The sequence below is a fragment of the Eubalaena glacialis genome, chromosome 14, assembly GCF_028564815.1.
Source record: "Eubalaena glacialis isolate mEubGla1 chromosome 14, mEubGla1.1.hap2.+ XY, whole genome shotgun sequence".
Lineage (NCBI taxonomy): Eukaryota > Metazoa > Chordata > Mammalia > Artiodactyla > Balaenidae > Eubalaena > Eubalaena glacialis.
In genome coordinates this window covers 50,623,795-50,648,569 of record NC_083729.1, presented here as the reverse complement: position 1 = coordinate 50,648,569, position 24,775 = coordinate 50,623,795, and the positions used below count along the sequence as shown (strand labels likewise).

The 24,775-nt window shown below is 38.7% G+C and overlaps 1 long non-coding RNA gene across 3 annotated transcripts in view; it reads right to left on the bottom strand.

The window, feature by feature from the left end:
* The window catches only part of LOC133105377 (uncharacterized), a 589,177-nt gene that overhangs the window by 28,179 nt on the left and 536,223 nt on the right, over nucleotides 1-24,775 (bottom strand). For all 3 annotated transcript variants that reach the window (XR_009703846.1, XR_009703845.1, XR_009703847.1), the window contains exons 6-7: nucleotides 22,215-22,294; nucleotides 6,734-6,798 (exon numbers count right to left, since the gene is read on the bottom strand). This is a non-coding gene — a long non-coding RNA (uncharacterized LOC133105377). The remainder of the gene's footprint in view (nucleotides 1-6,733; nucleotides 6,799-22,214; nucleotides 22,295-24,775) is intronic.

Here is a 24,775-nt window from a genome sequence, read left to right as displayed (position 1 = left end):
AGTGGTTAAGGTATAGTAATAATAATGATATCATTATTTTTTCTCTCCTCTCTCTCACACGATACTCAGACACACACATACACACACTGCTTTTGCCCATATCTCTTTGTATTTGGCTTGTGAATCTTCACAAGCTAGAGTTATCTGTGTTTCAACTTGTGTACACTCTCAGAAAAAAAAAGAAGTGAATTCACCTCCCATTGACATTCCACTGTGTATAAAATAGTCTTGGAATTTGAAGGAAGAAAAAAATCCTTCTGCTACAAAGAGAACATGTGAAAAGGCCAAGAGAGAGCATAAATGAAAAAATATATATAAAAATGCAAATGTTCCTAAACTTCAACTTTGGATGGACTGAAGCATAAGTGAGAACTTCAACAAAGCAATAGAAAGAGATGACAGCTCAGAGTTTCAGAAATTTAAGACAGCAGCAGGATTAGACACTTTGGGTTGTCTTCGCACACATTTCTTATGGGAGTTAATTCCATTTGACATGCAAGACCAAAGCAAGATTACAGAGGCATAGCCCCATGGCGAGGTGTATGCTGTAGCTAAAAGCTGGGATTTGAATAATTGTGCAGGCTTACTCCAAGAATCAGGCGAGAAGAGACTGAATGGATTATTACAAGGAACTTTGTACATTTTTAACTGCTGGACTTAATAAAATACCCTCTATGTGAGAGTAATGTTATGGTCGTCTGCACTCACTCTAGCTGAAGTTTGTGGTAGGATCCATCAAAAATGAGGAAAAACAGAAGCTGTTTTAAAAAAAGAGAGAAAGAAAGAAAGGAAAGAATTTTGTAATGAATGACTGGGGTGGGTCATGCCCGTATGATTTACAGAGGAACAGAAAACTTGGAAAACTTGAGATCAACACATTCAAACCTCCCCCCACCGCCCCCCAGAGGTAGAGGGAATTCATTTCCTGTGCAAAGAAGTTTGAGGAAAGTGAAGAGTAGAGTTCAGGGAAAGTGGGCCACAAAAAGGTAGATTTTTATTTTACTATTTCAGCTCGTTAGGGAGGTCATTTGTCACTGAGAAAAATTACTAACCCACACATCATTATATATATATATGTATAAATGTGACCTCTTCCCTTGGAATCTGTGGAAGCACTTGTCTGTAAAAGGCAGAAAGAGTAACAGTTCTAAAGACTTCTCACTGCTTAATTAACTGTCCAGTGAGAATTATTAAAATTTTTTATATAATTCTTATTTAGCACTCTTTAAAGTGAAAGATACAAATGCTGGACAATGCAAGGTTCAGGGAAGCTTTAAGAAAGAAAAGTTTGTCTTGCAATAGCTGAGAATTATGACAAGCTGCCCACTAACAGTAACCAGGTAGACCTTTGATTTCAAAAGTCACTGATTCAGATCTAAAATGATTTGATTTGATTTTCTCCCTTAAAATGTTCTTCATCTCCTCTCTTCTAGAGGGCCCATTTCTGATCCTCTTGCAGGCTTCACCAGCCTAGTCATGACACCCCAGAGGACGGACCTGCTCTGGGACCAAGGCCCTGGGGCGGTGCGCCCTCTGCTGGGAAACTAGTCGGCAGTCACGCTTGGAAAAATCCCCCAAAGAGCCTGCCCCCAGGAAGCCAAAAGGGATACACATTTTCAACTGTGAAAACCTCTACTGTGAGTGGCATCTCTCTCTCATAGCTGTGAGTGGAGATTAGAGGAGGGACAGGAGAGGATGCGAGGGCTTCATTGTACCAGAACTCAAATGCAGCTCTCCTCACAAAACGTGTCTGTCAACTTCAGCCTGCCATGCAAAATGGCAACAGGAATGATGAACACATTACAAATTTGTAGACCCTAAAATTAAACTCCACCTCATTTATTTCATAGTTCAGCCGGCTGGGGATGGCTGACATTAGAGGCACACATCTTTCCTGATAAGCTCTGTGGTTTCCTTCTTAGAGAAGGGATTTTTGTGCTCTGTATGGATGCACTCAGTCTTCTTGAAACCCCATTTCTGCTTTGGTGGAACTAGAAAGAGGAGGCATGTTGCAGTGCTCTGCTGAAGACAGCTGAGAATCGCAGCCCTGGGAGGGAAACAAATGGATGTGCTACCAAAGGAAGACGAAGAGCTAGCTTTTCCCGCCTTGCCTCTGTGCATCGTTTAGATCTTTGGTACTGGAAGGGTGGTTCACAGACAAGAAGCTCCAGCATCACCTGGGAGTTCGTTAGAAAGGAAGGAGCCCAGGTCTCACCTAGACCTACTGAATCAGAATCTGCATGTTAACAAGATCCCTGGTGATTCCTAAGTACCTTAAACTTTGAGAGGTGCCACTGAAGACACTGGGAAAGCTAAATTGCAAGCAAGACTAGAGCATTGAGCTTTGCAAGTGGAAGGAAGCCTCGCCAACTTTTGCCTCCTTGGATAAGGAAATCAAGGCTCAGAGAAAAACACAGCTCTAACACATCTAAGAAGGCAACTTTACATCGGCCTCAGTTTGGTTTGCTATGAAAGCTGGAGCACAGCAATCACAGGCTTTTTGCAGCTGTCCCCACCACATACTAAAAAAACAACAGAATGTGGCACCAACACTACAGTGATGTAGCGAGGGAGGGACCCTGTCTTCTTCTAATCAGCTCTGTACTACTGAAAGGACTTGTGTAAATTCTGCAGGAATTGACATAGAAATGAGATTCTGATATTCCTTCTATTCACATAATGATTGATGAAACACGTGGGAAAAATAAATTGAATTATGTTATAATCTCCCAGGGAAACATAATTAAGTTGTAAAGCATTCCCATGAAATCCTAAAAGCCTTATATCATTTAGACAGTGACTTCTACTACATGATCAATAATTATATTAATTAAAGATAATTATTTTGATAGGACGGTTTGACTTTGGTGCTCCACTCATTCTTGATCCGATGTATTGATTCAATAGTGAAGACTTGGTTGGAACCAGAGCCAGATATAAAGAATTCTTTGGGGGCCCCCAAAAGCTTTATGATATTTATGCTAACTTGCACAAATTTGTAATTCCTGACCACCAATTTGATGCTTATTCATACAATCCAATGGGTAATACTTGTGCAAGATCAACAGAGCATTCTACTCCCTATTCTTAATTCTGTATGACCTAGAAGCAAGCTATCTTCAGCAAGTAATAGATAATATATAAAATCAAATATTCCTTGAACTTTCAAAATTCCAGGACATCCAATGCATTCTTTGTCTTTGTGTATGCAGGATTCTCTAGCACATTCATGGCAACTCTGGGGCAGTAAGCTAAAGAATCTGACCTTGCGTTAACAACGCCCAGAAAGTTGGTGTGAGGGTGGACCCTTAAACTTTCACTATCTTTCTCTGAAAACACCTGATTGTGAAGAGCAGCCCTGGGACACATGTCTGGTGGTGCACATTTTAAGCACAGGCAAAAACTGAGACTTCTTGTCAATTCTCTCTGCACTTTCCAGAGACACACTCAACGGGTATGTACCTTCTCACCTTCATAAAAGCATCAGTGAGCATCATCAGAAAGTAAGGAATGAGACAGAGATAGAAATTGAAAGTAATCATGCAAGAAATCATATAACAAATAAGCAAGATTTAGATTTTTTTAAAGGCAACCACCATTAATGTTGTTAACTTCCCTGAATTCTCTACATCATGCAAGGTAACTTGTTTTTTATTTTAACATTAAAAGATAATATAGTTGAAAGAATCACAAAGAAATCATTGCAATTATAAATTATTTCATCAGAATTTTCTTAAGTTATTTGTAAAACATCTTGCTGACTAGATGCTCACTATACAAGAGACTGTAGATTTTTCTCTCCATGAGGTGGAAAGTACAGTATTTGAGTCAAGACTTAGGAGCCAGTGCCACCTGGTTTGAATCTTGGATCCGCCACTTACCACCTATGGCTTGAACAAGGAAAATAACCTCTCTCTATGCCTCAGTTTCCACAGCTGTAAAATAGGGATAATAATAATACATACCTAAAGCGGTTATTGTAAGGATCTAGTGAATTAATAAGCATGAAGCAACTGGAAATGCATGAGTAGTACTAAGCACTCAATTTACACTGGCTGTTATCAGTATTGCCCTTATAATTTATGGAGGTTGACTTACTTGTGATCATATTCCAATTTATTATAGAATAGTCTTCTTCAAACCCAACTTTCAGAGCACCTGAAAGGCAAGTTTTAGTCTCCAGCTTAAAATTTATTTTCCTAATAGAATAACTTTAAAAATTATTTATGGAGACTTGCAAACACAAGCTTACTCATGTTATAGCCTGATAGCATGCGTGCACACACACACATACACACACACACACACACACACACACACACACAGAATAGTAATACTTCACAGTCCAGAGCTGGAAGTTGCCCCACAAGGGATTTGCCAAAAAGGAAGCTAAATGTGACCCACTACTCGAGTGAGAGATCTTCCCATTCAGAACAGAATAACCTGAGAACAAAATAATGCAGAAAGCAGCCCAGAGTTTCCTTTGTCTTTCCCTGGGTAAAATCGATTCTGTTATTATCCACAGTTGGGTGTAGAATAGCATACGAACAGCGTGGCCTCCGCCAGCAATGCCTCTCAGAGAGTGGTCTGCATGCGGAACATTCTACACCTGCTTTACTCAGCATTGTCAAGAGAGAAAAGGGGAGGTCCATCTTAGGTAGGAAAATTTATTCTAAGGAACTCTTAAGACAGTAGAAAAGACGAGAGAAGAAAAATCAGGGTGAATTCATATAGAACCAAGTATGCTAAGCTGCCCTGAGCCTCAGGCATAGAGTCCAAGGTGATAAGCCATACTGCCAGGCCTAATATCTTCCTCTCTGCTCTTTTATGGGACGGTGGGGTGGGGCGGAGTTGTTCAGTCATATTTCCTATGCCTGAAGGGGAGCTGGACCACATACACGATGTTGCGCATCAGAGTGAAATAGAAAAATCTTCCCAAAGAAAGTAGGCAGACTTGTGAATGTGGTACTGTGGAACCCATAAAATAGACCGACAATGATTGAAAGCAAGAAAATGACTTGGTCTTTCTTAAAACTACAACAATTAGGCAATTGAGCTAACTAATAGTATCTGAGGAGATGTAAATAAATTTTTTTTTTAATTTTTATTAACAAAGGGAGTGAGGAGACCAATTTCAGCCCAGATGAAAGCAGGTAAATGATTCCTCCCCAAAGGCAGAGCGAAGATTTCTCAAATGAGCTTCCTCCTAAAAGAGACAGAAGTAAAATATATGAAGCAAGATGACAATGTGCTGTTGCCTAAATGTAGGCAGTGATGGTATCCTATTCTATAGACCATGCTGTGAGTAATTGAATGCAAGACAAAGCAAAAATACAGAAAAGGCCACTCAGTAACAGAAGCATAAAAATGCAGTGTGTGTAACAGTACTGAGAAGGGTACAGCTCTGCAGAACTGATTAATAAGGAGAGCACTGAGCAGAACAGAGTGCGTTTGCAGAGATTAGGATGTAGCAGGCTTTGTCCAGAAGACTGTATAAAGTTCGTAGTGGCCTTGAATCCAAAAGAAGGAAAAACACCTACCTCCCATCCTGAAAGCCCCCCTGTGATCTTTTGGTATATCTTCGTCAAGCAACTTATCTTTTCCCATAAGCCATTTAAAAAATAAAGTTTATAATAATATTTGTATTCTTCTATGCCAGTCATTCTCTATGGCACCTCTCCTTTCAAATGGGGTTAAGGGGAAGGAACACGTGGTATTTTTGATGTGATAGCATGACAGAGACAGACCTTAAAAACGAAACGAAACAATTTCATCCACAATAGCTGAGATGTGGGAAAACACAGAGCTTGATAAAGCCTAAAGGTCAGGTTCCAGGATGAGCAAGAACAAGAGTCAGAAATGGAAGATTGCCATGTGGGTGTCAAGAACTTGGGCATTTGCATTTCCAAAGTCTAAAGACTCCACGCTATTGTGAAGGGCATCACCACTTCCTCCAGTTCCAGGCAACAGAAGAGAATTTTTTGAAGGGCTAAAGAAAAAGAAAGATCCAGCCTACAAGTGCTCAGGAATCCCAAAGCAAAGGTAATGTTTAAGAAACACAGAAGTACAGGCAACAACTGACAATGGTCATGGCTTGGGCAAGCAGAAGGGACCTCGATCTGTGGGCTTCTCTCGGATAATCACAAGATAAGGCGAGAGACCATCATTAAAGGGACAATTCAAGGCTATGAGAGCTACACCACCACAGGCTGGGGGAGCGGTCCCCTCCTTTGTTTTAATCTGAGAGTTCTGAAGCCACTTCTGTGGTCAGGGCTCTAATTTGTCCTGCGGGGACTTTGGAGTGTTGATGTTAGGCTAGGTGTCAGTGTCTTTAGTGATGGGCAGAAGAAGAAAAAAATAGTTCTTTGACCTTTACCAAGGTAGACATCTATGCCTCAGATTCAGAAACAGAAGCTCCAGGAACAGAAAGAAGCCAAAGGACTCCTGCAGTTGTGTTCACAGATCACCCCCACTGGGTGCTCCTGGGGGTAATGATGACTAATTAGGCCGGCAAGACAGAAAAATACATCAATAGAAAGAGAAGCATGTATTTACAGGAATGCAAATGCAACCCAAAATCAGGAAACCTTGGCCAAGAACGGTTCTCAAACCTTTCACTTGTTGAAAGTGAAGGAAAGAGGAGAGAAGGGACGATTTCCCGGCAACAGTCAATCCAGAATTGGCCAAGAAGTAGAGGGAATTGCCGTGCCTGTGAGGGGAAAGCACTACGTACCTCAGGGAGTCTCAGGCCTGGCTGCTTCCTTTTCTCATTTTGACTTCCTTGGTGTGTTCTTCCCTCTGTTTTTTAGGAAAATTAAAAAAAAAAAAAAGAACAAAATACATATATATACTTATATACACATACATTTGTGTGTTTATCATATTCTTTTCTATAAATGGAAATAAAGACAAAAGAAAAGTCTAATTTGCAGTTCAGTTTTCCAGCCTCAGTTCTGGCTCACCAATGAATCTTCTTATATACAAAGCTGACTGGAGGGAGGGGTGGGATTGAATAACAAATTTATGTGATACAATCACATCATTTACAATCACATAATGGACCATATCCCAATTTTCAAAAGGCATAAAGTATCCTCATTAATACGATAAGTGCAGCAGTCAAATCAGCACTGTGATTTTATCAGGGTTTTTGACTGTACATGAATTAGAATGTAAAATGCATACAGAATTTTTAATGGGAAGGCTTTAACATTCACTGAATGTATTTCTTACTGTCATTTGCATCACATTAAAGTGAAATTCGACATAAAAGGATAAAGAAAATATGTCCTAAATTACAGTTTTTCCATAGTTGTCATGTCCACACATAGAAAAATCTGATTCATAAGCTTGAACACGATCCTAAATCTGGAAAATGCTGCACCGGTTCCCTATCTGTCTGTGGGTTTTATGTGGCCGTCAGGACTGGGTAGAGCTCAAGAAGGTCAGATTGTCAGGACAAAGCTAATAAAGATCATGGGGGTAGGGGGGTCAGCTCAGAAGACCGGATGATTGTATTCACTGTCTCTTATTCTAGTAAGTTATTAAACACTGTGACTGCATTTTTCATTCCATACAAGACTGCTGAAAAGTCACTCATATTCCTTGGCAGTATTTTGTTGCTCCTTTAGAAAGCTTCCGTCTTCCACTGAGCTCACTTCAACAGAGTTTATGGATCTAGAGAGAATGTTGTAGAAACCCAGTTCTGTAGATTTCACCCTGAATGGGTATGCATACATTGCCATGTACCTGGGATATACATACTTCATATTAAACCTGTGCATGCCTTCTCGTATGTTGAAATACGATCCATGTGTCCTAAGTGAGTGTCACAGTAACGGAAATTGGGAAAGTGTGCCTGGTGGCTTCTATACACTGAGGCAAAAAAGCAACTTGTCATTTCTCATTAACCTCACATCACACACAGAGAAGTTAGTGATTGGTACACAGCAGTTGACACAGAATCCTGAGAATCTGAGAAAGAATGTTATATGTTCTAGAAGAGGCTAAGGTGTCACCTGCCAGACTCCAATAGACTAGGAATGGTGTATACTCGCTGCATACATACTGACTACCTCTCCACTGGCCAGCACACCTGGTCCAGGCATGGGAATTCATACTCTGAATGGCATAGCTCTGTTATCATTTTAACTCTAAATAAAGAGAGGATGCTTCGATCCCTGGTTGGGGAACTAAGATCCCACATGCCACGGGGTGCAGCCAAAATCTAAAAAAAAAAAAAAAAAAAGCCTTAACTGTTATGGGGATTCCCCTGGCAGTCCGGTCCAGCGGTTAAGACTTTGCCTTCCAATGCAGGGGGTGTGGGTTTAATCCCTGGTCAGGGAACTAGATCCCACATGCATGCCGCAACCAAGAGTTCACATGCCACAACTAAGGAGCCCACCTGCCTGCAGCAACTAAGACCCGGCGCAACCAAATAAATAAATAAATAAATTTTAGAAAAAGACTTTAAAAATGGTATACATCAAAAAAAATCTTTGAAAAAGAAAAGAGAGCATGCTACCATTCACGCATTAGAAAGACGTGCATGGAACTTGGGGTTAAATAATTTGAATTCACAACAAATCCTGCAAGTCTATTTTGTTCCTTAAAAAAACATTTTATGTAGGCACATGGCACAGGCCTACTGGAATGAATGGACTTCAAAATGGCCAATTATCCATTTTAGTCATTTTATCTTTAATACTTTGTTTAAATACTTTATCTTTGATAAAAATCAAAGACTGCATAGACTAGTGTTTGTCATTAATGGCCACATATTGCTGTCAATTCTGGTTCATCTCCCTTGAATATACATAGATTGTATATATCTTACACTATTGTTAGGAAGATGCACCAATGTCCTTCCACATCTAGAAACAGTTTTCAAACATTTACAATGGCTACAGATTTTACCCTAAGCCCCTGTCTTTTCTTTTCTTTTTTGTTTTCTTTTCTCTCTCTCCTTCTTTCTTTCTTTCTTTCTTCTTTCCTCTCTTCCTTCCTTCCTTTTCTTTGTATTAACATAGGAATTGGAATTTGGCCCCCAAAAAGGGAAATAGTCAGGTGTCTGGTCCATTTTCAGCCATGACCAAATTGTCCTCTTTAATACCTAAAATACTTCAAATGACCAGAGCCCTGTGAAGAAGCCATTTATGAATTGATGGGTCTTAAAATTAGCAGAAATTTCCTGATAACACTATTACTCGGTGCAATGATTTCTGTCCCAAAATGTATGCGTATGACCATTATAGACTTCATAACGCCCTTTTAGTGGGCAGTTCACCTGTTAGACTCCTGGCCCCAGCTGCTCAGGGGCTGGGAGAGCATTAGCAAGTCTCTCACCCTCTCTGAGGAACAGTTTGCTCATTTATAAAGAGGGAATAATAATATTTAATGTACTGACTTATTATGACTATGAAGTAGGATGATGTACATCAAGTATGTGGAGTAGTTCCAGGCACAATGGAAACAGATCATGCAAGTTTGATTGACCATGCAAGACAGACATTTTACTTCATTTTTGCCAAAAGATAAGAGTGTCCACACATTTTGTAAGAATCAAATTAGATGCTATGAAACCTGATTTCCATCTGTGGATTTCCATCCATGATGACTGTATAAGTTCAGGTAAGAGAACCACCTTCTTCTCCAATAAAATTAGGATAACTATCTTTAACTACCTTTCCAGTCCCTACTGACTCCCAGGAGATGTTACTAAAATTCAGAAATTAAGAGAATACTATGTTCCTTTTTTATTATTTGATTTTGTTTAGTAAAATTGTATAGATTTAAGGTATACAACATCATGATTTGATATGCATATACACAGTAAACTGATGACTACAGTCAAGCTAATAAACATATTTTCTCCTCATATAGTTACCAGTTTTTGTGTGTGTGATGAGGGCACCTGAAATCTACTCTCTTAGCGTATTTACAGTGTTCAGTACCTTATTTTAATTATAGTTATCATGCTGTACATTTAATACTATATTCTTTATTGCTTATCAGGAGTCAGAGAACACAATTTATTTAAATACCTTCTATCACACTCTTTGTTTTTTCATAGTTTCATCAGGAACATAGTTACAAGTTGATCATTTAGGCTGCTATTTCTTTGACTTAAAAAAAAAGAAAGGCACAAAGTTTTCTAGTTCTAACTCACCTCCTAACTCACCTTCCCCATAATACAAATACATTTTTACCTAATTTATACAGAGAGAGAATGTATTCTTTCTGTGACAATATGCCTGCATAAATAATAGCAAAATAGATCAATATTTCCTCAAATTCCACATTTGTTGCATAACACCAGGTATGTCTAAGTCATTGCCTTCCACTTGGAGATGAAACCAGTCATCTGTCTCAATGGAGTCAAATTTATGCCTCTATTTTTTCCTTCCTTTTAAATGCATGCTGTTTGTTTTACAGGATCTTATTACCGATGCTTCGTTGTTTTCACATTTTCTGCTCGTAAGAATGGTCCTAGTAAACATACAGTTCAGATGCATTACAACCTCAAAGATCTCATATCTCTAAAATGACTGACTCTACTTAAATCCCTGAGGCATGATAGTCTAACTTATGTTACTCATTGTTTCATCTCTCCTTTACTGGAAAGAAATTGATAATTTGTAATGTTTATAATATACTTATCTAATTTGCTAAATAAGTTTTCATTAAAATTGCTTTCACCTTTCTTTGAGGCTTTACCTACAAAAAGATGGGACTGGGAGACTGATCTAAATCAGCTATGCTACTAGTTTACCTGAACTTGAATTTGTATTAACTCCTTACCATTCAATTGTTCAAGTTCAAACTTTTCCCAATAAAATTTATTTCTATAAGTAGACAAAGTCATAGGTTTGATCCTGGCAGAAATGAGGACTTATAGTTTTCTATTCAACAATTTTAAAAAGTAACAGAAAAGTTAAGAACCAAAACTGTAAGTCACTTCATTCATGTACAGCTTTATCTCAATCTCATTGTTTATACAACATATTTGTATAATGATAAATAATTTGGGTCTTCATTGGGCTTCACCAACTCTCAAAACTTTGATTTCTCAGACCATGCTTTTGAAAAATCTTCTGAACATTCTCTGAAAAAGACCATATACATATATATATATGTATATATATATATCTCCACTTTTCTTTTTCCAGGTGATAGATGTTTTGTTTTGTTTTCCACTCTCTCAATCATTCTCTCATTCTACCAATCTAATAATTTTGATCCATTTCCCTTGGTTTATTGTAATGACTCAGTTGTTTTTTGAGAAATGAGTCTTCAACAGAAGACTTTTTATCTCATGTATTGTATTGTGATTGACTTCCTTCATTTACACATCTGATCTACTCTTCTCCTCCATCCTTTAATTTCTGATAGGCTATGCATTATGACAGTAAGAGGGACCATCTATGATATGTCCATGAAGAACCAAGGAGCTAGCACACCTAGGGATGTCCTCTGCAGATTTATGGGGAAAGGTAGATGGTGGCTCATCCCCTGCCAGAAAAGTGGACACAGAACTCTGCCTCACTCAGTGGATTCTAGAAGTGCTTTGGGATGACCCAGGAGCAGGAGGCCGGACGTCAGTCTATATTCATTGCATTCATACAACATTTTTCTTTCAGACAGCTCATACAATGTTTGCAGATGCTTTAATCAAAAAGAATTGACCTTTACAGATTTCATATTCCCTCCAAGTCCCAAGCTCTATTCTACAGTTGTGGAAATTTCCTAAAAGCATCAAAGTGCTGAAGAACAGAACCTAAGCAAAATCTCAAATTTCCCTATTGCTCCACAACTTCTGTCTTTCTAGACTCTGCTGAAACCCTGCAGCAATAAACTTCTACAGTCCATCAGTCCCCATTTCTAAATATGAAAAAGGCCAGAGAAGTCTGTCCTCTTTTGAAGTCTCAGCCTCCCAGGTCATGAAACTGTCCTTCTCCTTATTGTAAGTAGATTTATGCTTTACTCAATTCCATATCCAACAATTCATTTCATAGTCAAGGTACACCATGAGGTGTAATACTTTAAATGCATTTATGTGAACGTATGGTGTTTTCTTTCTTACCCTCCCACAAGAGCATATATAGAAGAGGACTGTTGTCATTACTTATGTTTATTCCTCCTGCCTACATCCAGAGAATTTCCCAACTAGTGAAGTTGAAGTCTATACATCCTAGCAAACTTGCTACATATTACCTTCATCCCAGTCAATTCCTCTTTCATTGCAGGCACCAGTGCATTGACACTGACACATTGATGTTCTCCTTGTGAGAATTAGCCTATCACATTCATTTACATCCACTTAATTGCTGCTGCTATTGTTTAGTCTGTTAACCTCCAGCTAGGGTGCAATTCACGTGAACGCTGGGGAAGCACAACCATTCGATTAGTTCTGCAAAGTAGATTAAAATCTTCTGACTAATTGGAGACTGTCCATACTGCTGCCTTCCTCCCAGTTCTAGGTTGAACAAATGTCATGTCTTCAAAGGAGGGCTCTTAGCTGGAATATGGAAGGCTTGACCAGACCCAACAGCATTTTTAGAGCATGTCTGTGTACAGGGCACTGTGCCGGGCACTATGCCAGCAATTGTCACCAATCTGGTCTCTGCCTGCAACCTGCAACTAGTCTTTTGATTGGCAGTTCGCCTTCTTCCTTTTCACAAGGAGCACACGCACACTGGAGAAACTCCAACTTGGTATGTGGCTAAAACATTAGTATCCCAAATTGGCAGGAATTTTCATTTTGAAACACAAGCACTGAAGAAAATCCATATGAAACTGTTTGTCTAGTTTGGGAGAAAATGAGGATTAAGAATATAATAGATTGACATATATACACTAATAGGTACAAAATAGATAACTAATAAGAACCTGCTGTATAATAAAAATAATAATAATAATAATAATAAACTGTAACATAAAGGTAGGAAGAAAAAAGAATATAATAGTCTCGCTGGATCCAAAGCATAATGCCACGTTTAACATAGCTAATTTATTCAGAACCTATCACTGATGTGATGGCAAGCATGCTTTGGTAACTAAGCAGGTGCACGGTTGTAGGCAACCAAGTCCCAACGCTTCCCCTGGTAACATGTTATCACCGTGTATACATTAAGCTGAGGTGTTTTAAGATGTTTAATTACATTTTATCTAAAGAAGATGGAAAGATTACCTAACCACTCCAGGAATTCTAAGAAATCACAGTAGGTCACATTTCTTCATTTAATCTAAAATGTCTGTCCCAATTTGGTTTCAGTCTACCTCTGCAGCATATATGCTCAAAAATCCAGGCACTAAAAACTGGTAACCTTTCCTCAAATGTATTAGATTTTCTTATGGCCTGATGTCTTTATGTTGTTCTGGGTTACCTGAGGTTTGTTATAAAAATTCTAAACACATATAGGAAGAAGTGCTTACATTGACTGGAAGGGTCAACATAAGGAATGACCTAGAAACACACTAGATGCCTTACAGCAATGAAATCTCTGAATCACCCCAACAGACATGCAGAAAGGCTGTCATACCTGTTTACTGGCAGACTGAGGTTCTGGAAGGTTGAGTGACCTATGCGAGGTGACACAGTCATGAACAAAGCATTAAACTAAAATCCGGTTCTGTGCGACTCCAAACTTACTTTTTCTGACTACATCAGGGAGGTGTTCTGCAAGAAGAGGGAAATCTTGCATTGCAACTTGAAGAAGGTGTAAGTGCACACAAGGCAGAAAAGAAGGAAGTCAATATTTGTAGAGAGGAAAGCTTCCTGTCTCACCAGATGTAGGTGGTGGGTCACAAGAGCACTGGGCAGTTGACAGGGGAAAATAGTGATAGAAATTGCTCAGATCACATGACCTCTCTGAGGGGCAAATCAAAAACTGGCACCCATGCACCAGCTGGAGAATTTCAAGCAGTCTGCGGAGAGGATAAAGGAGATAACCAAGACTGACTAGGGATCCAGGGATTCTAGGACTTAATGACCATACTGCTGACTCTCTCCTCTGAAGATGCCAAGGAGGAAAGCATTTCATTACACTGTCTCTACAGGCGGCAGAAGTGGTAATTACACAGCAGATCATAAAGTAGACACCTTAGGACAAAAGGATTTGGCTGACTCATCAGTGTTTTGTCCCTCTGACCTCTGTTTTACCTTTACTTTGTACATGAAGGAGATAAGCAAGAGCGAGAAGGACACACTTTTTTGGAAGAAAGTCACAAAGCAAGGATTACCCCTAACATTTGAAGGGTCGGAAGGAAGACAACAAGGCCCATATATTATATATGAAAATATTTTAACATTACAAATCAATCTAGTAAACTGTTGACAAAAATAGATTCTATCCTCCTATCTTGATTAATATACTGTAATAACAATGAAGAAGTCCAGGTGTCAATTTAGAATCTTTGGGCTTCTTGGAGTTCTGTGCTGGAATTGACAGAAGAGGGAAAACTTATACCAGCCCCTGACCCGCCTCCTTCTCTCCCCATCTCTGCACGGGGAGTGTGTTCACGTGTGTGTGGACACGTCTTCCTACATTTCCATGCTCAGGGCATACCCAGCGCTCAGGGGTGCAAAGGCCACAGGTAAGGTCAACTTCTAAGAGAATGGACTAAGGGAAAAGGCCTGCACAGGCCCTAGAAGTGGACTTGGGGCCATTTGGGCAGGAATTTAGGGGTCTGGTATATTCAGAGCTTGGCCTAGAAGGGGCAGGTGTTCAGGATCTGGTTGGGAAAGTCCTTTGGTACTTTGGATACTTGACCCCTTAAGGAGGAGGAACAAAGTGGGCTCAGTAAAGCACAGGGCACAAGGCAGGGGCAGCTTTTCCCTGGGTCTGTAAACAGTATTGCATAAAGAAGTAAAAATAATACCTTCCTACAACCCGTATGTACTGTTTTGGCACCAAAGCTTCTCTTTGGTACTTCACTAGACTCATAGCCTGGCACAGTTTCAGGTGGCCCCAGTCATATCACAGCACATGGCAGCCCTGCATTAGGCATAGTCAAGTTTTCGATAAGAGTCCTTGAAAAGTTGTCATGATTTTTAATGCTAATCTTTTTAAATTTCAAGCAGCTCAAAATCTTTCAAACTCTCATGCAGCAGTCCACATTATCCGTACCTACCAGCTCATACACAAAGATTCAAATTGCCATAAAACAATGGAAAAATTTTGAGATGCCCCTTAATTTCTCCATTGACAACACACACACACACACACACACACACACACACACACACACAGTTTAATTAGCTATTCAATACTGTCCTACGTAAAGGTTGAAATTCACCAGAAATTTGAACCTAAGAAGCTGGTCCTCTGCCTTAGCTTACTCATCTGGCCATACAGTTCACTCAATCAGAAAACTCTCAATCAGTTCAAAATGGAGAGCTTTCCTCTACAAACTCACTCTACAAATTGCGTTAGGCCCCACATCACATCTACCCTCCTGCAGCCCTAGTGGATAGAAAAAGTTTCTCTGAGAGGATCATTTCTGTTAACCGAACTTTAAGTTCTTTTCCCAGATCCCTAACATGATTTGACTGAATTTCTTGAAGCTTTTGTGTGTAAAGGTTGCAGAATGTCAATTCTCTAGTGATGGGATTTGGAAAAGGGAACGAAACCCAGAGCCTTTATTCAGAGTGTGTGAGGAACCACCTTTATTACTAAGTATTCCATACAATGATATTATAGCTATTCGCCATGTTCCTTTTATCCAAGGGTTTGACACAATTTCTCACCATTCTGAGACCTGCTCCAAAAATTATATCAATGATAATCAATAACATTTATTGAGAGCCTATGACGTTCCAGACATTGTGCTTGGTATTTTTCATAATAAGTTCTCTTCTAACCTTATGCCAACCTTATGAAATGGTTACGGTTATTATTTTTTACTATTATCATTGCTCCTGTTATTATTATTATTGATATTATTATTATAAAGATGAGAAAACTGAGGCTTGGAGAAGCTAAGTAAGTTGTCTAAAGTCACATAGCTAATAAGTGGCAGGACCCTGAGTCAAAACCAGACATTATAACAGACTCCAGAGGCTTTCTACTTCATGACACAAATACCCAACTGCATTTGTAAAGCAAATTTCTAGGAGACACAAAGAGAGGCAAACATTCTTCTACCTCTTCAGTCCTTAACCTGGAAGGAAATTAAAGGAGACAGTACCAAGGTGGAGTAACAAGAACCATATAATTTCCCATCCCACCTGAAACAACTAAAAATAAAGAAGAATTTATATATATATATACATACATATATATATGTTTGTAAAATATATGTATTTTACATATATTTGTATTTTCCACAAAATATGTATAAATATATGTAAATTTACGTATATATGTAAATTCTTCTTTATTTTTAAATATATATATGCAGTTTTTAAGACATTAGACATTAAGTATCTAAAGTGAGTGATATCTGAGAGATAGAAAATCAATGAGATAAGCCCTAAGATTGCCTCAACTTACTGCCTTGAGAGAGTTCATGGGCTATGGTACAGAGGAGAAACCATTTTACTCCTAGATATTTACTCAAGAAAAATAAAAGTGGATGTCCATACAAAGAGTTGCACATGATGTTTAGAGCAACAGCTGTATTTGTAACAGCTAAAAACTAGAAACACAGATGGATAAGTACAATGTGGTATAGCTATACAATGGAATAGTACTCAGTAAAGAAAAAAAGAAAAGAAGAATACTTTTTTGTCTCTTTTTAGACAAAAAGAGAGCATACTATATGATTTCAATTTATATAAAATTCTAGAAAATGCAAATGAACCTAAAGGGACAGAAAGCAGATCAGTGGTTGCTTGAGTGCAGGAAAGAAGGATTACCAAGTGATACAAGGAACTTTGGGGGATAAAGGACATATTCATTATCTTGACTATGGTGATGGTTTCATAGGTGTATATATTATGTCAAAACTTAACCAAATTTTACACTTTAAATACGTGCAGTTTATTTTATGTCAAGTATGCCTCAATAAAGCCGTTCAAGAAAAGAATAGTTTAACAAGATGAAAGGTTTCTATCTTGTTTATATATTCCTTTTGTTTTCTTGTCACTGAATACAAGCTTCATAAGAGCAGAGATATAGTTTATTTTGCTCATTTTGGATCTCTGGGATTAGGGTGTTCCAATGATTACTTCTGAGTAACAATTATCCCAAAATACAGTGGCATAAAATGGCCATATGTCATGCTCATGGGATTCTGTGCATCAGGAATTAGGGCAGAGTTGGGATGGCACCTCTCTGCTCCATGGTGTTTGGGGTCCCAACAAAATTGCTGGGAACTGAAAGCATCAGGGCTCCTCTTAATCACCATGTAGTCAGTCATGTGGTCTCTCTTGCATGGAGGCTCCAGGGTAGCCAGACTCCTTCCCTGTCACATCTGGGCTCTCAATATCTGGCTCCCAAAAGAGAGATCCAGGAAGAAGCTGTGTCACCTTTTAGTGACTTAGCTCCAGAAGTCACAAAGGGTCTCTGTCATCACATTATTTTTAGTTGAAGCAGTTATAAAGATCTGCCCAGGTTTAAGGTAAGAGAATATAGACCCCACCTCTCAGTGGGGGAACTCGCAACATATTTGTCAACATTTCAAGAAGAGCATGTGGGAAGGCATATATATTGGTTCAGCCACCTTTGAACAATTCAGTATGCTACACGGTGTTTGTGTCATATAAATGAATATATGAACGGGAGTTTGTCATTTCAACTTGGTTTGCAGTCTTACGTGCTACATAAAATTAAATTCAGGCATCCATTCCATAGACAGTTGGAATGCATCTTTTTGTATAACATGGATTCAGAGAAAAATGTTATAACCTACACCTTGGATGAAAAAGCTTATATTTTAATAAGATAAATATATGAGAAAAGATAAAGGGAAAAACATAGGTAATGGCAAGTTGTCATAGAAGGTTTAAGTCTTAGGGGAAGGTATTTAATACTATCAGGGTTTTGAGAAGGCAAGGACTATTATCAGCTGAAGAAGCCAGTAAATGCTGCATGAAATGTGTGCTACTAGTACTAGGACTTGCGAGATTACTAAGCAGAAGATGCTGGAAGACAGGTGTTGAAAGTAAGGAAATCAGCAGAAGAGTTTGGTGAAGAAGCTCTCCAAGCCTAGCACATTATCTGAAACTCCAAGAACCCTTTGGAGCAACAGATTCTACACCCCACTTCCAAGATGTTTTAATTTATTAAATGCTCCTCCCTGCCAGAGAATCTGGATGATCGATCAGATTTTAGAACCACTGAACCATAGGGTTTACATAGATGGGAGTAAAGATATCTATATAAAAAGGTTGGGCCCAAATTATAGAAGACTTGGGATATGAGTCAATTGGTCTGCAATAGGAGCCAATGATTATTTCACCGATACTAATTAATTTATCACAGGACCACACTTTCAGCTAAATCTAACCTTGCACAGGGTTGACAAATCAGATTATAAATCAGCAAATGAAAAATGATAAACAATAGTAGCATTAAATACTTGAGGATACTTAGACAAGCCTACAGTGTGACTTTAAATTTTAGTGTTTTAAACATGGAATTTTAGAGCCAGGAGAAAGCTTAGCAGGCTTTTAAGTCATTTTCTTAAGGTCACAGACCTATTTATTTCTTCCCTAAAAGTATGTATGAAGTTTACTGATAGGCACCCTTATATTCTATGTGGAGGACACAGTAAAAGCTGGTTTCACAGGGATAGTTTTATTGGAGAAATACTTTGTGATATGGAATGAAAGGTGCCTTAGACACATAAGATGTTATACCTATCATATTGCTGTCATATTATTTATAAAGCAGAGGCTTTTTGTATCACTTTTTAAAAAAATACATTTATTTATTTATTTATTTTTGGCTGTGTTGGGTCTTCGTTGCTGCACACGGGCTTTCTCTAATTGCGGCGAGCGGGGGCTACTCTTCGTTGCGGTGCACGGGCTTCTCATTGCGGTGGCTTCTCTTGTTGTGGAGCACGGGCTCTAGGCACGCGGGCTTCAGTAGTTGCAGCGCGCGGGCTCAGTAGCTGTGGCTCGCGGGCTCTAGAGTGCAGGCTCAGTAGTTGTGGCACACGGGCTTAGTTGCTCCGTGGCGTGTGGGATCTTCCCAGACCAGGGCTTGAACCCAAATCCCCTGCATTGGCAGGCGGATTCTCAACCACTGTGCCACCAGGAAAGCCCTTGTATCACTTTTGTGCACTGGTAGATTTTGGCAGTTCTGCGGTTTCCTTTGGTACATGATTTATTGTGTCAACTAATCGTGAAAAATAAAATCTGCAGTAAATAAGTGGATAAATTGACATTGGTCCAGCAAGACAGTTTGGTATGAAATTTATGTTCATTTGCAGAAAATGACAGCTATAGGAGAAATGCATTCATTGTTTGCCAGTTTTGAATAGCTAAGTCTGTTCTTTACCAAAATTTCTAATTTCTAATTGGGATTGTAAGTAATATTTCTCTGTCTCTCTTTCTCTCTGAATGGCATCTGTGGGTCTCTTTTGATAATGAATACGCCAAGGGACCCAGAGTTAAGTCTAGGCCTCATAACTAGGAACATTTCCATCAAAGATGGTTTGTTAATAATAAAGTAAGGAGGGAAAAAAGCTATTTGCTTCTTTTGTGGCTCTGACCCTCCCTTGGTCCTGCCAGGTCTGCCTCAGCATCAGCAGAGTTCAGTGGTAATTAAAGCAACAGTGTTGTGAAAAAAGTGTGAATTACTTTTACAGGAAGACTTGGATGTTGCTAGTGACTGACAAAGCACAGCAGGGGGCTCTGCTGGATATTAAAGAGTGATGGTAGTCCCTGTGTTGTAAGGTGGCTTTTCAGCACAATACAAAATTGTGACTTTTCACAAGTTGATATCTCTGGAACCATTCAAGTTATCAGCTTAAAATTTAGAATTTTTTTCCTTTGGCAAGGTTGCGGAGCAAAACTCTGTCACCTTGCATGAAATACGGTACGGTGGTTGGAAGGATGGAGAGCTAAAGTATATCTTCTTTCTTTTCTTCTGCAGGATTTTTGACTTTATTATGGAATTATTTCAACCTTGAAGATTGTTGAAAATAGTGAGGAAAAAGCTAGAAAGGATCATATGTTCAACCCTCTCTTGGCAAGTTATTTTAATGTCAACTACCTAGGCTTTCTGTTTCTGTCATTTTCAAAGAAAAAGGAAGCACAAACCAGCACTCTGTTGACAATGCCAAGGAATGCCAACTCTGCACTCTCAACACTGGGGTATAAATATCCACACGGATGGTGAGCTCATTTGAGCAGAGCCAGCCAGGAAAAGTTCTGATCTTGTTCTTTATCGCTGCAAATCTTGTTAAGCCACCTCCCACACAGGTATGCTATAATGTTGATTCTGCTCCTTATCCAGTGAGAAAAAATGTCTTTAGCCAAATCCAATAAACCACCTTCTGCAGACGTGAAGCAGAAGCATAAAATAGCTATTAATCACTTGCTACTTTATAAACTAACAGACACTGCCGGTATTCCTGAATCAGGTTCCTAGAGCACATACAGATTCTATGTTACAGCATATACCAACAGACTGGGGCAGCCTGCCTTGGTACAAGACAGGATAAAAATGCAACTGGAGGGCAGTGGGAAATATGTATGTAATGTGAGCCTGGATTAGTGTTAGATTTCTCATGTAAATAAGAAATATACCAGAGAAATATAATATACTGGAGAACACATATGTTCTTTATTGTTGATCACTTTTTTCCTTAAGTGAATGGACTGAGATGATAAGTGAAATTCCTGCCATTGGCATATTTTCAGTAACCCTGGAAACATCTAATAGCAGTGGGACACCTTGTGGATCAATGACACAGCAGAGAAGAAAGCAGTATTGTATAGTGGATGACAACACAGACATTGAAGACCTGATGTCCTCATAGACTGTGCAACCACAACTTCCTCATGTGTAAAAGGGGTGTAATAACCAAAAACCACCTTACTTTGAAGATTGAGTTAATATTTAAAATTTGTTGAGCAAAACACCATAGACATGCACATAGAAAGCAATTGATAAAAGCTGTTACTATCATCAGCATCATTATCATCATCATCATCATCAAACTCAGTGCTATTATGAAGCAAGGTGAGTCTGGGAATTCACTTTGCTTTTAGATATACTGATTTTTGTTTGATTTACCAAGCAGTGGGGTAGTACTTTTAAAGCAGTGCAAGGTTACAAAAATGGCATTTAGGGGATGAGACTGTGACATGCCAAACAATAGACTGTTTAAATAGACAACAATGATATAAACAGAATAAGTGGGGTGCTCCAAATGACATTCTTTCACCCCACTAGTGCAAAGTTTAATTAGTATGTAAATAGCATACTCATTTACAATTGACATAATGCCACCTCTTTTTCATGCCAAGCTGTCAGGGCCTATGAAACTGCAAAATTCCTGACACTAAACATTTGTTGTAAACTGATCCTTCCAAAAGTAACTTAGCTAAAGCAGAAAAGGCAGGAAAGGTGATAATTGTGTTTTTTTAAGCCATTTCTCCTTTCTTTCTTTCAGAAAAAAGGGTCCAAACTGCTTTTGGGGAGAAATTCACCACATTCTATTGGGCTGAGGGTAAATTCAGAAAAAAAAAAAAGAAAAGAAAAAAACATATGAACCACCAACCCCAGAGTGATGAAAAGCAAAATGGGTAAGGAAAAAAATACCCTCAATTGACACAGCTATTTTCATCACATCAAATCAGCCATCTGTTCTTGACATAGTTTATTATCATTAGGAAGATTTTCTCAATTCAGACATGGTGATGAGGAAAGATGAAGAATTAACCAGATAAATAGCCAATTTGGAAAATTCAGGCTGAGACCCTTTTCCTCAATTTCCAGCCCCCCTTTTCTCCCTGCTCCATCATCACACTCCAATTATTCCAAGAAAAGCTTCAATGACATGATTAGACATGTTTATGGTATTGTTTTTCTCCCACTTGCATAGGCATAACAAACTAAACACACTAGGTAACAAATGATACAGAGGTGATCGACATTGTACCAAAAAATAATAATTTTCCATTGTTAAAAAGGGCTGCATAAACTTAGAATGACACGTGGCTACAGTTAAGGGGGAGGGAATTAAATACTCTGAATTGAAGTATAAAAATGCTGATGTTTTCCTCCTGAAATTTATTCATTAGAAATCCATCAATTTACCTTGGGATAAGAGTGTGTAGAGAAGAAAATGTTCTTTGAAATCATCACAAGGTAATTCCAACAACTCCGTGTGGGATAATCTGGAAGGAATAAGTAAACATTGGACTCTTATAATATGAAGAAAATGTTTAAATTGTATGTTTAATATTGACTTCATAAAGTGAGGTTGGAAATCCACAAAAGTTAAAAGCTCATAAATTTAGGAAAAAATATCTAAAAGAAAACGCTTGACAAATTCCAACACAACTACTCAAAAAAATTAGTCAAGCTGGTTATTTTATCTACATAATGTCAAAAAACAAGTTTGATTCTCCTTAAATAGTTCACAAAATCATCATGTTAGAACTATACGAACCTAATCCACAGATTTGGATTATAATTAAAATCACATCTTTTTGACTGAAAATTTTTAAATATTAATAGCAGTAACTATTGAAGTTCCACCATGTAGACTCCTTCATAAAGATACTTCTATCCTAACACCCAGGTTATTTTGTGTGTATATATCCTTTCTTTGATAACATTTCTGAGATCTTTTATTCTTATCTTGATACTTGTTACTAGTTGACAAACATGTTATAACTCCTCATTCTTCATAATCTACTAGAGTCATCATTGTTGCTAGACTTTTCTTTATTGACACACCCTTTTCTTGATTTTTGTCTATGTCATACAATCCTGACTTTCCTCGTAACTCTTAGAATGCTCTTGCTTTTTTTTTTTTTTGCTCCAATAAAGCTAAGAATGGACATAATCATTCTACCACAGCATTCATCAATTCAACAAATGTCTGCTAAGAAACTACTATAAGCCAGGTGCTGTGCCAGGTGCTAGGGACACAGTAGTGAGCCAAGCAGATGTGGTCCTTGCCCTTATGGAACTTAACTTTCTACACCAGAGGACAGCAAACTAAAGCCCTCAGGCCAAATCCAGCCAGTCACCTATTTTTGTAATAGATTTTTACTGGAACACAGTCATGCCAATTTATTTGCCTATTGTCTGTGTTGCTTTTGGTCTATGAGGCACAGTTAAGTAGTTGCAACAGAGAACTTTGGCCCACAAAGCTTAAGATATCTACTCTCTGTTTCTTTACAAAAAAAGTTGGCTGACCCTGGTAGACTCCAGATCCGTCTTCAACTGTTCTAGCTCTGCATACTTTCTCTCAGAGAGCGTATTTTTCATTACTTATGGTTTCAATTCCTTCTTCTATAGAAATGACTCTACAACCTCTATTCACAGTCATGACCTCTCTTTTGAACTTCAATCATAGATTTCTAACTGCCTACTCAGCATCCCCACCTGCCCACCCACCAAAAGAATAAATCACCATTACTTCAAGGTAGCTAAGATTGACTTCATCTTTTCCCTAAGGCCAGCTGTTTACTACATCATTTCCTTCCAACGTCCAAGTAGCAAAAAATAAGAAAAAAACAAACTCACATATTCTTTATGTCTGTCAAATAGTTTCTGTTTCTATTGCCACCACCCCTATAGGCTTAAACCCCAAAGCCTCATCCTTAGAATAATGTCATCACCAAACAGTCTCCCTGTACTCAGTCTCTTATGTCTCCAGTGATCTATCAGTCAGTGATCTATCTATACACCCCTTTGTATATCACAATCCTCCTCAGTAGCTCCCCATTACCAAGAGCAGGGCTGTCAAACTATGGCTGAGACTGTCCCATGTGAGGATGCTGCAGAATGACTTCAAGGGGCCCACAAGTCCCACTGAACACACTAAGAGTTGTCTGATGCTGAGTATCCTGAGTAGATGCATTACTATCTCTATTTTTCAAATGTACATAGATGTTTTTCTGATAATTAAAATACAAATTTGCTTCTTAAAATTACATTTCATCATAACTTTTTCCCACTCTCTATTTTCCCAAGCAATTGATTCTAAAGGTGCAGCTACTTGTTTTCTGTATTTCATAATGAAAGGGTCCTCACTGGCCATTAAATGCCTACTCTATCTTCAGAGAGGGTCTATTATCAATTCACAGTGGAACTATGGGAGGCTAGGACCTCAGCTTCTGGAGGGAAAAGTGAAAGGGTAAAATAGTCTAAATGCAACTCTCTTCCTTTCCTCTCTCCTTGGATAAGAACTACAGACTTAGAGGACTTTGTGGGGTACAGAAAGGCCTTGGGGGGAAAAAAAAAAGACTGCTCAGGTCTAACTCAGTTCTAGACTCGAAAAGAAAGGAATACATGTATCCTGATGTTTCTACACTGTCCAGCTCTGGTGATCAGAGAGGGTAAGCAGATCAGGATTCAGGACAGAAGCTTCAATGAATGATATGCATTTGGCAGCTTTGTCCTCTCAGTCACATTTTTTAGAAACCTAAAAAAGGTGGTGGAAAAGTGAACATGTGTACAGATGTAACGCAGGGGCCTCTAAGTCCACATTTTTAGCCTTGGGGGATCAACTGCTTTCAGCTTAGCCCTTGTGCCAGGTCCCAGCTTTATCTCCCACCACCTCCCTATGGTCTGTCTGATATGTGGTGGTGATTCTCCTCTCTGCCTGGCATGTTATGTCACTGTATCTCTGGCACCCAGTGCAG